We start from the raw sequence: 14,409 nt of genomic DNA on the forward strand, positions 1-14,409 counted from the left end.
GGCTCGAAGTCGATGCGATCAGCAGCGGTGCAGACACGAGGTCACTTGGAGCTGGAGCCGAACTCACTACTCACTGGCGTTGCTGCTGGCGTCGATCGGGCCCGGCGGCCGGCGTCGAGGAAGCGGGACACTGGAGCCGTTACTCACGATGTCGAGCTGGATTCGGCGGCGTCCGTCGGCGTCGAGATTGCTGGATTCTTTCAGAGGTGCTGGATTCACAAATTCCAGCAAATAGCACTTTAAGCAGATGAAGTCCTTTAGCCCTGTGACTTCAACAGGAGACTGGCACTCTTCCAGCCCTTGGAGATTTTCTTAGCAAAGAGTGAGAGTACACACACAGTTCCTCTCTCCTGGTTCCTTGGCAAAAATAAAGAAGCAATGCAGGATTCCCCCAACAAACAGCACTCTGGCAGAAGGGATAGGCAGTCCTTAGATCAGCAGGCTTCTTGTCCTTGGTTCAGGTTTCCTTGTCAGAAGTGATCTGAATTCTTGGTTCAGGGGTCCTTCTCTTATACCCCTTTTTGGCTTTGATCCCTTTGTCCATGCAGGGGAATTTCCCCCCATCCTGGGTTTGTTGTGGGTGTTGCCAGGCCGAAGCACCTGGCCTATTCACTGGGCAGGGCAGAGTCCTCAGCCGCTCAGCAGGAGCGGAGCCAGCATTGTCACTGGCAGGGGCAGGGCCATCAGCTGCCCGGCAGGAGGCGGGCCAGGAAAGTCCCAGGCAAGCACAGAGTCATCAGTCGCCTGGCAGGGGGGCGGAGCCAACATTGTATCAGGCAGGGCAGGCTATCAAGAGCTACTCTTCCCCTACTCTCAATGCAAATGCCCCACTCATCCCACACTGACTCATTCAGACTCTCTGGAGCCACCCAGCTCCTGTCACACACACACCAGAACCAGCAGAGACCGGTAGACAGTTAGACAAGAAAATAGCTACTTTCTAAAAGTGCCATTTTCAAACACAGAGTCCAAAAACCATCCACACAAACGGATGCGTTATTAAACCCTGAGTTCCGGGATACCAAACTCGACATTGCACCATGCTCCCCGAGCCCGCTAGGATTATAACATTAATAATCCTGGCAGCCCATTCTAACTGATGGAGAGCAGGTTACCTTACAATAGTGAAAAACGACTATGGCTGTAATTCACTATTAGGACATGCCAACCTTGTCAGGCTTGTCCTACCTTATGCTTACAATGCACCCTGCCCGTGGGCCTACCATAGGGGTGACTAACATGAAGTTAAGGGAAGGTTTAGGGACTGGCAAGTAGGTGTACTTGCGCAGTCCTCGTGACAGTCAGACTGCACGTGGTCTGGCAATGGCAGACCTTCAGACATACTTTTACTAGGCCGCTCTTGTGGGTGGCACAACATGTGCTGCAAGCCCACTAGCAGCATTTGTATTTACAAGCCCTGGCACTCCTGGTGCACTCTACTAGGGACTGATAGTAAACCAAATAAGCCAAACATGGAAGTCAATCAATACAGCAATTTCACATGGGGAGCACTTGCACTGTGGCACTGATCAGCAGTGGCACAGTGCCCAAAGCATATACCAGCAAAAACATTGTAAACAGAGGAGGCAAACAGAAAAAACGGAGGGGAGACTCATGCCAATGATGCCAGGTCTAACACGAAAACATAAGCTACCTGTTAGCACAACCAAGCCCCACACTAGCACTTCCCTAAATGTTTTTTACAGCATGAATTAGAGGAGCACTCTCTTTCCCTTTCCCCACCTCCCCGCATGCCGCCTCCGAACCTTTCTCTGGAGGTCTCTGGCTTGTATGATGTGACCTTAAGTAATTTGGAGGGTCCAAGTGTTATTACTTCTCTCACTGTCCCTTCTACCCCGGGACCAGGTGTGCTCCCGGAGCCTCAAATTTAAATTATCCCTCTGGCGTCTAAAGGCTTAAGAGGGAAGAGAAAAAGATTAGAAATGTGCAACAGGTCTAAATGCCCACGGACGATGCCTAAAAACCTGCAGGGGGATGCTGAGGTTTGCAATAAGACAGAGACTGAGGATTTGCTGGAGAAGCCCTGTGGTAAATAAATAAATAATACCTCTATTTTTGACTGGATATAACAATAACAGATAGCTCAATAAATAAGAGTCAAGATTCGAGGTAGTAGGAGTTTGCAGGTTTAATACAGCATAAAGGACAGGAACAGGACAACCTGCACGGGCAAGATCTGGGATGGCTAGCAACTTTTAATAACAGTGCACAAGCATATATACTAAAACAATTGCATTACAATGCATACAGTAGGCGTGGCAGTGGGTGCGGCCTGTAACAGTCGCGAAAGATAAGGGTGAAAGTAGGTGTAACAAGAGGCGTGAACAGGGCGTATACATAGACATGTGATGTAAACGTAACAGAATATGTCATAAATGGGGCGGAAACATGGAGGGGGCTACCTAAGGAGTCGGGACCTCTAACCTAGTGGTGCGCGCAAACTGACGATGACGTGTGACTAGGGAGAAGCTGGGGGCTATGACTTCTGCGCTAGGAGCAGAGACGAAAGTCTGGAGAGTCAGAGCGACATGTACCTAAACACTATCTAGTATCTGATGTTTAGAGAACATGTTGATAGAATCCAAAAGTTATCAGGGTAAAGGCTAACAGATTCTAAGACTGGTGCATGAATTATTCTACATGTAGTACGTATTGGGGAATATTAAATGACCATTAATACAGTATTTCTCTTACATGGAGACGTAAAGGCTAGACGATGACTGAAACTATTGATGCGATTCAGTAGCTTAGGAATGCAGAGAAGGAGGGCTGGACTGATAACTGGAATCATAACATACTCTTGGCAGACTGGCAGGCAGAGCCAGGCCGAGCCGGGCACTGTGAGGCAGGAAGTAAGTGAAGGGTCAGGGATACAGGTGGGGGCTGTATCGCTCCTCAGCGAGGGTTCAGGAGACAGGAGCTGAATCTGAGTCTGGGCCCTTTTGAGGCCTAGAAACGGGGACTTTACAATGAAATAACGTGCACACTGTGAAACATGGCAACGTAGCTTTACATAGGCCTAATACTCGTAGCTTTCACGAGAACTGGAAACAGGCATACTAGAGATGGACACAACTGTAATTGCGTCTTTAATTGATCATGGGGAATACATATGTATATTAATCATGCACATATAACATAAGATGGGGAACACGTAGGGACACAGAACATGGCAAAATTTACTTTTCCACATTCCCTCCTTGTCACTACGTTTCCATCAGGAAACATCAATATTCATGATACCATCTATCATTTGATACAGTATCATTTGCTCGTCTCGAATTGTCTTGGAACGATATCTAGGACGGGACTTAGGACTAGGAATACAAGAGGTAGCACAAATGCCGCAAATCGCAGGGCCACATTGTATACAGAGGCAGCAACTGAATATGATCGCTACTGCAATACCTAGAAATGACAATACTTTCCATCCCCAGGCAGAAATTATACTCCAGAGCCAACCGGACCATGTCCAGGTGCCTGGATTCTGGTGTAACTGATGGGCAATTTTATGAAGTCTGGTTATAGCTGAATAAACAGACGGCGCGTTATTAGGAATGAAAATGCAGCAACTAGATCCGATGACTCTACATGCCCCGCCCCTATCGGCCAGTATGACGTCAAGGACGAGACGATTTTGCAAAACTACAAATCTCATAGCAGATTGCTCTTCGGTTAAGTTACCTAGAGCAGAGGCAGTCTCATTCACTACTGCTTCAAGGGTTCTGGTTAACCTGCGGATTAGCTTACTATTCTGGATAGGGCCTATAAAGAAGAAGAATCCTCTATTGAAGTCTGTATACTGTTCTAGAGCAGTTTCAGTTTGATCAACAATCGGGGACTCGATCTCCCTTCTATGTCTAATGTGTACTAGATGTGTGTTTCTATGATAATCGGATGGGGCTAGGAAAACTGGTGGCAGTAGGAAGGCAATGTAACAGGTTCCATCCCAATCAAGGGGCAGACGAACATATGCGGTCTGACCACAAACAAAATAAGAATGACGTGAAGCTTTGAAAATAGATTTCCCACTGTCACTATACTCGACAATAGTAGTACAATCACTATGTCCTACATGTACAGAACCATTATTTCTGACACATAATTCGCCTTTGACTGGTAGTACTGAAATAGCAGGTAAGTCTGGAGTAGGATCAGACTGAACATTCAGGACCATGAAATTCGAAGAATAATTACCCAAATTATACACTTCATTTTCTAGATCTAACCCTGTTCTGTGGGGAAGACCTTGCTTGTCTGGAAAACATGTACTGTTTAGAAAGGACATATCTGTTGAGGATGACGTTAACATGGACCAGGCCCCACACGAACCATTATGTGAAAATGGATAAGGAAACAGTGGCAAAACTCCCTTCGGTGTCTGGAAAGGGGGGAGTCGACCACACACCCAACAATTAGTGGCATTGCTGGTCTGGTGTAAATAATGTAACATAGGGATAAATGAATTGTTGCGCATAGCAAGACGATAAGATAGTTCATGAGGAGGCAGATCACTAAACGTGTGCTCTACTGTAGCATTAGAAGACTTATTTACATGAGAAATTGGAAAACATAAATGCAATGCATAGCTCGTGCAGGTAACCATCAAACTCAAAAATAATATGAAACTCAGAAAAACGATACATCGGATTGAGTTTTGACTAACTCTCTCATTATGGGGGTCTATTTCATACATGTCAGATACCTGTCTAACCGTTTCACCTAGGGGAGGACTTAGACAATTAAACTGGCTGACTTATTTTACTAGACCGTAGCTTCTTTTTATACTCCTGCTGCGGAGTTTCCTCTAACAGGGGAGGCTTGGTATCAATGTCTTTAGCGGGACAGTCCTTGAGAATAGTATTTTGGCAGTCCTTAAAATCCTGGCAATCCTTGGAAATGTTTTTAGGTTTTAGTCCGTGAAATGTTTTAACATGAGACAGGTGGACCCACCCCTTCCTGCCTTCCAGCTTGACGGCAGTACGGGTGGTCAAGAGGACGAGCTTCGGCTCCTTCCAACGAGGCTCCAGCGGACTTGAACGATCGAAATTCCTCACGAGAACCAAGCTCCCTGGAACGATTTCATGCGGTTTCACCTCGGTATTGTCTGGAAATGCGGCGGCAACCTGTGAACGACAAGAGTGGAGGGCAGACATCAAGGAAGCTAGGTAATCTGTCAGCATATTACTGGAAACATCTGTGATACTTCGGGGTCTGGGTGTACCCCACATATTTGGGGGGCGGCCGAATACGACCTCATACGGGGACAGACCTGATCTGGAGTGTGCGACCATACGCATATAAAATAAAGCGACTGGCAGAGCTACTAGCCAGTCTACACCTTTCTCTTTACAGATTTTGGCGATGCGGATTTTTAGGGTCTGGTTATGTCTCTCTACGAGACCTGCTGCTTCAGGATGGCGTACACAATGGAACTTCCATTGGTACCCTAACAAAAGGGAAACGTGCTTCATGAGTTCAGATGAGAATGGCTGGCCGTTATCAGAATACACGACCCTAGGGAGTCCATAGCGGGGGAAGAATTCACGAACCAACTGCTTGGCAGTGGTCGCGGCTGTGTAATCTGGGACTGGATATGCTTCTGTCCACCTGGACAAGGCACATACAACTACAAGGACATACTTGAAACCTCGACATCGCTCCATCTGAATATAATCCATCTGGAGGACTTCAAAAGGGTGGTCAGGAGGCTGGAATCCACCTTGTTCCACCGGGACACTTTTACCTGGATTAAACTGACAACATATCATACAGGTACGGACTTTCTGCTTGGCTGCAGCTCGTAAATGCTTGTTGAACCAAATGTTCTGGATACTGTCTAACATGGCTTTTTCTCCTAAATGTGCTGGACTATGTGCGGTATTGATAATGACTTGAACCATTGAGTCGGGGAGAAACCATGTGGCTTTTCCCTTCGTCACCCATCCCTGGTCTGTCTGGACCCCTCCTTGTTCGGACCATTTCTTGATTTCTTCGGGAGTAGCATGTAACTGGATATCTATGACATCCTGAGTAGGGTCCTTAACTGTCATACAAGTAGTCTGTTCTAGAGTGGATGTCGGTGTCTTGTTAACTGGTATGTCTGGTGTCTGTGCTGTAAGCTTGGCTGTTCGATCTGCTAGATCATTACCTTGGGAAATAATGTCAGTAACTTTAGTATGTGCTTTGCACTTCATGATAGCGATAGCTGTCGGTAAATGTATTGCATCTAACAGAGCCTGAATGAGGAGACCATGCTGAATCTTGGTTCCATGAGAAGTCATGAAACCTCTCTCCTGCCAGAGCACTCCAAAGTCGTGTACGACTCCGAATGCGTAGCGTGAATCTGTGTAAATATTAACTTTCAGGTTCTTAGCACGTATGCAGGCTTGTGTCAGAGCGACTAGCTCTGCTGCTTGAGCAGACAGGGTGTCAATACGGTGTGTTTCAATAACTTCAGTGTCAGTAGTCACTGCATACGCGGCTACTAGTTCTCCTGTACTCGTTCTCATACATGAACCATCCACATAAAGTGTCAGGTCGGGATCTGGTAATGGAATATCTGTCAGGTCTTGTCTTGGTTTAGTCATAGTGTTAACTACTTCCACACAGTCATGTGTGGCAGGATTTGAAGTAACTGACGGTAACAGTGTAGCAGGATTCAGAACATTGCAGCGTCTGATTTCTATGTGTGGCTGGAACAGTGTCAGTTCATAACCTGTCAAACGTGCAATTGTCAAGTGCTGAGTCTGTGTTCGGTTTAAAAGAACTTCCACGGAGTGTGGAACTTGTACTGTCAAGGAATGTCCTAATACTATGGAATCACTTTGTCTAATAGCTAGTGCTGTGGCTGCAACTGACTTGAGGCACGCAGGCAGAGCCTGGGCTACTGGATCTAGTGTGCTCGAAAAATAAGCACAGGGCTTGTACTGTCCGGCTTGATCTTGTGTGAGAACAGATAATGCTGTACCATCACGTTCTGTGACAAAAAGTGTAAAAGGCTTATTGTAGTTCGGTGTAGCTAGAACAGGAGCTTGGCATAAAGCTTTCTTTAACTCATTGAAACTAAGTGTATGTTCAGATGTCCAAGGGAGGACAGTCGATACGGCTGCCTCCTGTGTCGTTAACTGTATCAGTGGTTTGGCTAGAAATGCATACTGAGGAATCCATTGTCTGCAATAAGAAGTAAGGCCGATAAAAGCACGTACCTCCTTCTGGGTCTTGGGCTGAGGAAGACTCGCTATTAACTGGATACGATCGGGTGTCAACTGCCTACCCCACTTGGACAGTAAGTGGCCTAAGTAGATCACTTGCTGGACACAGAATTGAAGCTTCGAAGGGGACACCTTGTGCCCCATCTCGGCTAGGAAATATAGAACTGTAAGTGATGCTCGCTCGCAAGCACGTTCAGAACGGGCTGTGATCAGTAGATCATCGACATATTGGAGCAGCGCAGTGTCAGTTGGCATGTGAATATTGTCTAGTTGTCTCTTAAGTGCTTGACTGTAAATGCTAGGACTTTCTGTGAAACCTTGAGGAGCTCGTGTAAATTTATAGCTCCTTCCATTTAAACAAAAACCGAAAAGGTACTGGCTGTCTGGATGAATGGGGACACTGAAGAATGCATTCTTGAGGTCGATTACTGTAAAAAATATTGCCTCAGGATCAATAGCTGTCAACAGAGATGAGATATCTGGAACAACTGGATACTGGGGAATAATACATTTATTGAGTTCTTGAAGGTCAATCACTAATCGATATACTGGGGGTGCATTTGGATCTGTACGTTTCATGACTGGAATGATCGGAGAATTACATATATTGGAGTCAGTTTCTACAACTACTCCTTGAGCCATGAGCTCGTCAATAATTTTGGATAAGGCTGCTACAGCCTCAGGTGGCAGTCTGTACTGCCTGATTCGTGGCAAGACTACACCTTGCTTGAGAGTCACACGATGGGGTGTGATTTGCATGAAACCAACATCAGTTGGACCTTGTGCCCATAGATGCTGGGGGACATTCAGTAATCTTGGATCAAAATCTCGTAAAACATAGTGACCCTTGAAGTCACGTAAAAACAAACGTATTCCTTCTGGGGAGCAGCAAATAACTGCACCTAATTCTTTCAGGGTCTTAATACCTAACACATTTTCTGGACATGATTTCGTAAGTAACAGGTCAGTAGTTCGGGACAATGGACCTACTTCTAGAGTAACTGGCTTTGATATCTCGTTTACAATAGGCTTTCCTGAAAATCCAAGGGAAACATTTCTAGAGCCTGAGAGCGGAGCCCCTGGAACCTCGTCGTGACTTATAGTCGTCCTACTTGCCCCTGTATCAATCAGAAACTTTCTGTCTTTCCCTAATACTTGACTATGAACATAGGGACCTTCTTGATCTACAGGTATCTCGATGAGAGGCAAGCCTACCTCCCTCTCTAGGCTGTTTCATGAATACTGCTGGTACTCTGGATACTCGGACTGTGCATACTGGTACATCTGCTGTGTAACATGCTGTGTTGCAGCGATAGGCTGCGGTGCTGGAACTGTCTGTTGTGCAATCTGTGGCTGAGAAGTCTGTGAAACTTGTTCTTGTCTAGGCGGACGTGGTCTTTCTTTAGTCTTACCGGTAGCTATATTGTGTTTCAGAACTGCACACTCGTTTATAAAATGACCTGGCTGTTTACAATAATTGCATGTCCCTTTAACGGGAGCTGCAGGATGACTGGCTTGATTCGGACCCCTCTTCTGACTGTCTTGGGGAACAGATTGTGCAACTAATACTTTCATTTTCGTGTCTTTCATACGTCTTCTCTCGTGTTCTTGCTCTTCTCTGATTCTATTCTGGTGATACTGGAGCATCTGAAGCATTTGGGACGGAGTATTAGCTTGCCAGGTACTTTCGACTTTCAAAACTCGATTTTTAACTTGTGGACTTGAATTCTCGACTAGTTTAGTAACAAAAAGATGAGGGTATGACTCGCTACTCGTCTTGAGCCCACTGTTGATGCTAAAGCATTTCTCGAATCTAGAATAAAAATCACTAGTGTCTTCGTCTTGTTTCTGTTTACAGGCTGAGATTGCATCCCAGTCTTCCTTTTTAGTGGCTAATAATCTGGGTAAAACTTGTATCAATAATTCTGGTAATTCTTTACATTTCTCTCCAAGAAACTCGTACTGGTACTCGTATCTTATCTTCAGCTTCTAGAGCTGTCCAATCGATCTTTTTCTCTCCCACCTCCCAATCCTTTTCCTTGAGTTTTTCGTATATATGCCCGCAGGCAACAGGACCTTTAACATTTTAATAATATCTGGATACGTGTATTCTCCCATACGGAGCATGTCTTTTAATTCTCGGTGGAACCCTGCTGGATCTTTGTCGTGACAGGGAATTAATTTCTTCATTTCTAAGAGTTCCATCTTGGTAACTGGGGTGTAAACAAATACTCGTTGCATTTCACCACCTGGTGTCCTAACTGGGTGTACTTCTCGTAACGGATGCTGTCTGTCTATGTAAAACGGTTTACTTTCTGGAGGTGAGACATGAACAAAATGCGGGTTCAAAAACGTTCTATATTTATGGCGTTGTTCTAGAATGACACTAATTAAATCGGTACCTAAACCTTTCCATCTATACTGGAGTAACTCGTTCAGGATATCATGTAACGGACCTGGATCGGAATGCTGACCCTCATACAGTGTAATGAGGTGCTGGATCATATACATACCCACCAGTCGCTGCTCGGCTGGGGGCAATTTCAGAAACATTTGTGCCACTATTTCGTCTGGAAAAGTGGTAGAGTCAGTAATCCATCGGACTGCTGATCGGGCTAGTTCTTGTTCATGCATGGTACTGAGTTCACTATAACCAATTCGTGATTTCAGAATGTGATCGGTAGCTTGAAATACTTGTTCTAGAGAACCTTGCTCTGGTGCTGGATGACGAAAGACTTCCTTGTGTTCTAGACGTAAATGTCGGTCTGGAAATCTAGATTTACCTACATACGCTATTCTGGCGGTATTCTCGTCGTCTACCTTTTCATTTTCTTTCTCGCTTACTTGTGCTTCTTTGCGTTGTTCTTGTAACCTTATTATTTCTTTACGTATTTTCTTGTACATACTCTCTATACTATTGAGTGTCTTGTGCTTACCCTCGGCTATATTATCACTCCACCTTGTCAGAACTTTCATTTCGACCGGATCTTTAGTCGGGGAATCTTGTTCCCGTATTAGACAATTGATCAGAAACTTTAATAACATCAACTGGATCTCAGCTTTTCTGAGAGACATAACTTCAGCAATACTTTCTGGATCTTGTCCTGTACGAATGAAACGATACATTCTGTCTAGATCTTCTTTCATGTTCGGTAGGGTGACCAAATACTCGGACACCTGCCTTATACGCACGGAGTATAGAACCATACTATCCTCGCCTGGGACTGGATCATAACAGCATTCAGTAAGAACTCGCCTGATTTCTGCAATGGACTTATATTTGGGCGTACGCTGTAACGCACGTTCATGTAACTCGACTGCTCCTAAACGTCTACTTGGCGGCGGGGTACCAGGAGGACCTCCTCCTGCGGCCCCTATACTGGAATCATCGACTGATACTCTTCGTGCTGGCAGAGTGACTGAAGTAGCGGGAATTTGTACTACGGGCTGGACCGGGGGTACCGTAACAGGTACTGCAACAGGTGCCCCGGTGACTGGAGGACCATGAATTACATTATGTACAGGAGCTGGTAGAACAGGATTTGCATATTCTGGGACTGTGTCATCCAAATAGGACGAGAGAAAAATATCAGCTGCGGTCGGTTTGTGACGTAGCTTGGTCGGAACTAACGGTGGCGGAAAATTACTGGATGCTTCCGGGGTTTCTTTTGGCAAGCCCTCGGCAAGAAGAGGATACATACCCTTAATAAGGGCATTTCTCTGTCTGTCTGACTGTTCGGTTTTAACTCGTTCACCTATCTCGATTAGTTCCCTTTCTTGGGCTCTTTCTGTGGATTCTCTACTTAATTCTGACTTTCTGATTTCTTTTTCTGTTCTTTTATGAGATTATTTGCGCCATAACTCGATGGCATCTTTCTGTGACTGTCGGGCTTTCTTTTTCCATAATACTTCTTCTACTCGCATGATGCACTCGGCATCCCACGTACCTGATACGGGCCATCTATACTTCTCCTCTAATTCCTTGGTGTACTCCACTCATAAATCTAGATATAATATGGCGCTTATGCCATGCTTTTGATACATAAAGTGACCTGGACTGTCCCTAGGCGGGACAGGAACTGCTTCTTCTAACAGACCTTTTCTAGTTCTTAACTGACGTAATTTAGAAAACAAAGGCATGACTGGGCTGGAGCCTGGACACAATACAATACACAATGAACACAATAATGACTTTAAAAAACACCACTTTCATACCACGACATTGAAATACATGAATGACATTGAAAATAACAGTTCAGACAAAATACTACCTGGAATACTGAAAACAGAATACATGAATTTCTCGAGAACAGAACAGACTAGAACAGAAACTAGATGCACTGCTAAAACAGTACGAAACTTACCGGTCTCATAAAGAGACACGTCAGGACCCGCACCCACCTAAGTGGACACTTCGTGTTGGATCTGTGTACCCCAAACCCACGGACCAGAGACAATTCAATTGACCCTGTCTAGATACTACCCCAGCAACGGTACTCACCGGGCAGCAAGAACGGAAGGCCTCGGACTGGACTGGACTGCTACGACGACGGACGGACGAACTCCGGACTTCTGTTACGGGTGGGCCTCCGGATACCTCGGACCTTGGACTCTCGGCTTGGGCTCTGGTCGGGACTCGCCGCGTTCCTCCACCGCCTCGTCTGGATGCTGGACCGCAACCTCCGTCTCCTCCGTGGGCCTGAGGGATACTTGAAGCAGAAATATCTGCACGTGGCCGGTATGGTTCCGTCACGGCTGCAGAGGATCAGGGGGCCTGCGTGGCTTCTCCGGCGCGTGGGGAAAGGGCAAGTCCCTGTTCGGGCGCCATTATGTGGTAAATAAATAAATAATACCTCTATTTTTGACTGGATATAACAATAACAGATAGCTCAATAAATAAGAGTCAAGATTCGAGGTAGTAGGAGTTTGCAGGTTTAATACAGCATAAAGGACAGGAACAGGACAACCTGCACGGGCAAGATCTGGGATGGCTAGCAACTTTTAATAACAGTGCACAAGCATATATACTAAAACAATTGCATTACAATGCATACAGTAGGCGTGGCAGTGGGTGCGGCCTGTAACAGTCACAAAAGATAAGGGTGAAAGTAGGTGTAACAAGAGGCGTGAACAGGGCGTATACATAGACATGTGATGTAAACGTAACAGAATATGTCATAAATGGGGCGGAAACATGGAGGGGGCTACCTAAGGAGTCGGGACCTCTAACCTAGTGGTGCGCGCAAACTGACGATGACGTGTGACTAGGGAGAAGCTGGGGGCTATGACTTCTGCGCTAGGAGCAGAGACGAAAGTCTAGAGAGTCAGAGCGACATGTACCTAAACACTATCTAGTATCTGATGTTTAGAGAACATGTTGATAGAATCCAAAAGTTATCAGGGTAAAGGCTAACAGATTCTAAGACTGGTGCATGAATTATTCTACATGTAGTACGTATTGGGGAATATTAAATGACCATTAATACAGTATTTCTCTTACATGGAGACGTAAAGGCTAGACGATGACTGAAACTATTGATGCGATTCAGTAGCTTAGGAATGCAGAGAAGGAGGGCTGGACTGATAACTGGAATCATAACATACTCTTGGCAGACTGGCAGGCAGAGCCAGGCCGAGCCGGGCACTGTGAGGCAGGAAGTAAGTGAAGGGTCAGGGATACAGGTGGGGGCTGTATCGCTCCTCAGCGAGGGTTCAGGAGACAGGAGCTGAATCTGAGTCTGGGCCCTTTTGAGGCCTAGAAACGGGGACTTTACAATGAAATAACGTGCACACTGTGAAACATGGCAACGTAGCTTTACATAGGCCTAATACTCGTAGCTTTCACGAGAACTGGAAACAGGCATACTAGAGATGGACACAACTGTAATTGCGTCTTTAATTGATCATGGGGAATACATATGTATATTAATCATGCACATATAACATAAGATGGGGAACACGTAGGGACACAGAACATGGCAAAATTTACTTTTCCACAGCCCTATGGAAGATTTGTAGGCGAACTAGAAGTAAAGCTGAAGCCAATACATGATTGGTTAACTGTAATACAAGCTGAACTTTGTAATCTTGATCTGCGCCTGCCCGAGGCCACCCGGTGGCCATCAGGAGGGCGGGCCCTTAGTCACGTAGGGCCGCCCCCGACCCCCAGCTAATGGTTCCACCCCTCCTCAGGGCAGGTTGCCTGGTGGAGGTGGGCGGACCTGTGACGCACGTCCGGGGCTGGCAGGGAGAGGGTATATCTCCCCCTCTGGCCATTGTGGTGGCCTCTTTGCCGCTCCGGACGTTGCGACGAACACATCGGGACACTCTTTCTGCCTTGGTGCCGTTGGCTCGTCCTGGTGACGCGACGTGTCTTGTCTGGCGTCGGGTTTTGTCCGGGTGAGTGCGGGCATTTGAGGTTGTGGCCCCCCCCCCCAATTTCCTATTGTGGCTCCGTGTGGGAGTTGGGTCGTCTGGATGGTGGGGCAGGGGTTTGTGGTTATGGAGGTCCGTGCCCCCCCCCTCATTGGCTGGGGGTCGTGTTGTGCGGCAGATGCTTCCGTGGCCTCGTGCTCGGGTGACTGGGTCTCGTTAGCCCGGCTTGGAGCTTGATGTGTGTGCCGTTCCACTACCAGGCCTCAATGCTGGCCTGCTTCTTGCTGCTCGGTTCTCGTGCGGTCCATGTTGGAGGAGTACAGGCAGGGGCTTGCTGGTGTTCACGTGCGCATTCGTTGCGCCTCGAGGGTCGCTGTTGTGAATCTCGGCGCTTTATACAAGGGCGGTCGCAGCGACTGCTGGGGTCTGTCGGCCAGATTGCACATTTGTGGGGTGACCGGGTTACACCGTTCCATGCCTTGCTGGCGGCAGCACATGCTTGCGTTTGCGCTATCTATGGACATGAGAGCATGAGCAGGGCCCGGCAGCGGTTGAGCGGCGACCGAGAGCATGTGGTAGCGTTCGGCAGGTGGACCTCTCTCCCAGCAAGGGCTGATCGGGGCGCGATCTTGGATATGTGGGGTGTGTGCTGCGAGTTGGTATGGTGTCAGCCCCCCCCCCCTCTTTGGGTAACTGCTGGGATTACGAGTGACTAAGTTGATGGCGGTATGAACGGGGGTAAAAATTTATATGATGATGATGTTTTGCCGTGGTTGTGCATAGCGCTTTACTTTTGTTG

General features: G+C 46.7%; 1 protein-coding gene across 1 annotated transcript in view; it reads right to left on the minus strand.

The window, feature by feature from the left end:
* LOC144755440 (uncharacterized) overlaps positions 1-14,409 on the minus strand; it is a 198,033-nt gene that overhangs the window by 95,620 nt on the left and 88,004 nt on the right. The gene's annotated exons all lie outside the window — the stretch shown is intronic.

Source organism: Lissotriton helveticus, chromosome 5_1 (assembly GCF_964261635.1).
Source record: "Lissotriton helveticus chromosome 5_1, aLisHel1.1, whole genome shotgun sequence".
Taxonomy (NCBI): Eukaryota; Metazoa; Chordata; class Amphibia; order Caudata; family Salamandridae; genus Lissotriton; species Lissotriton helveticus.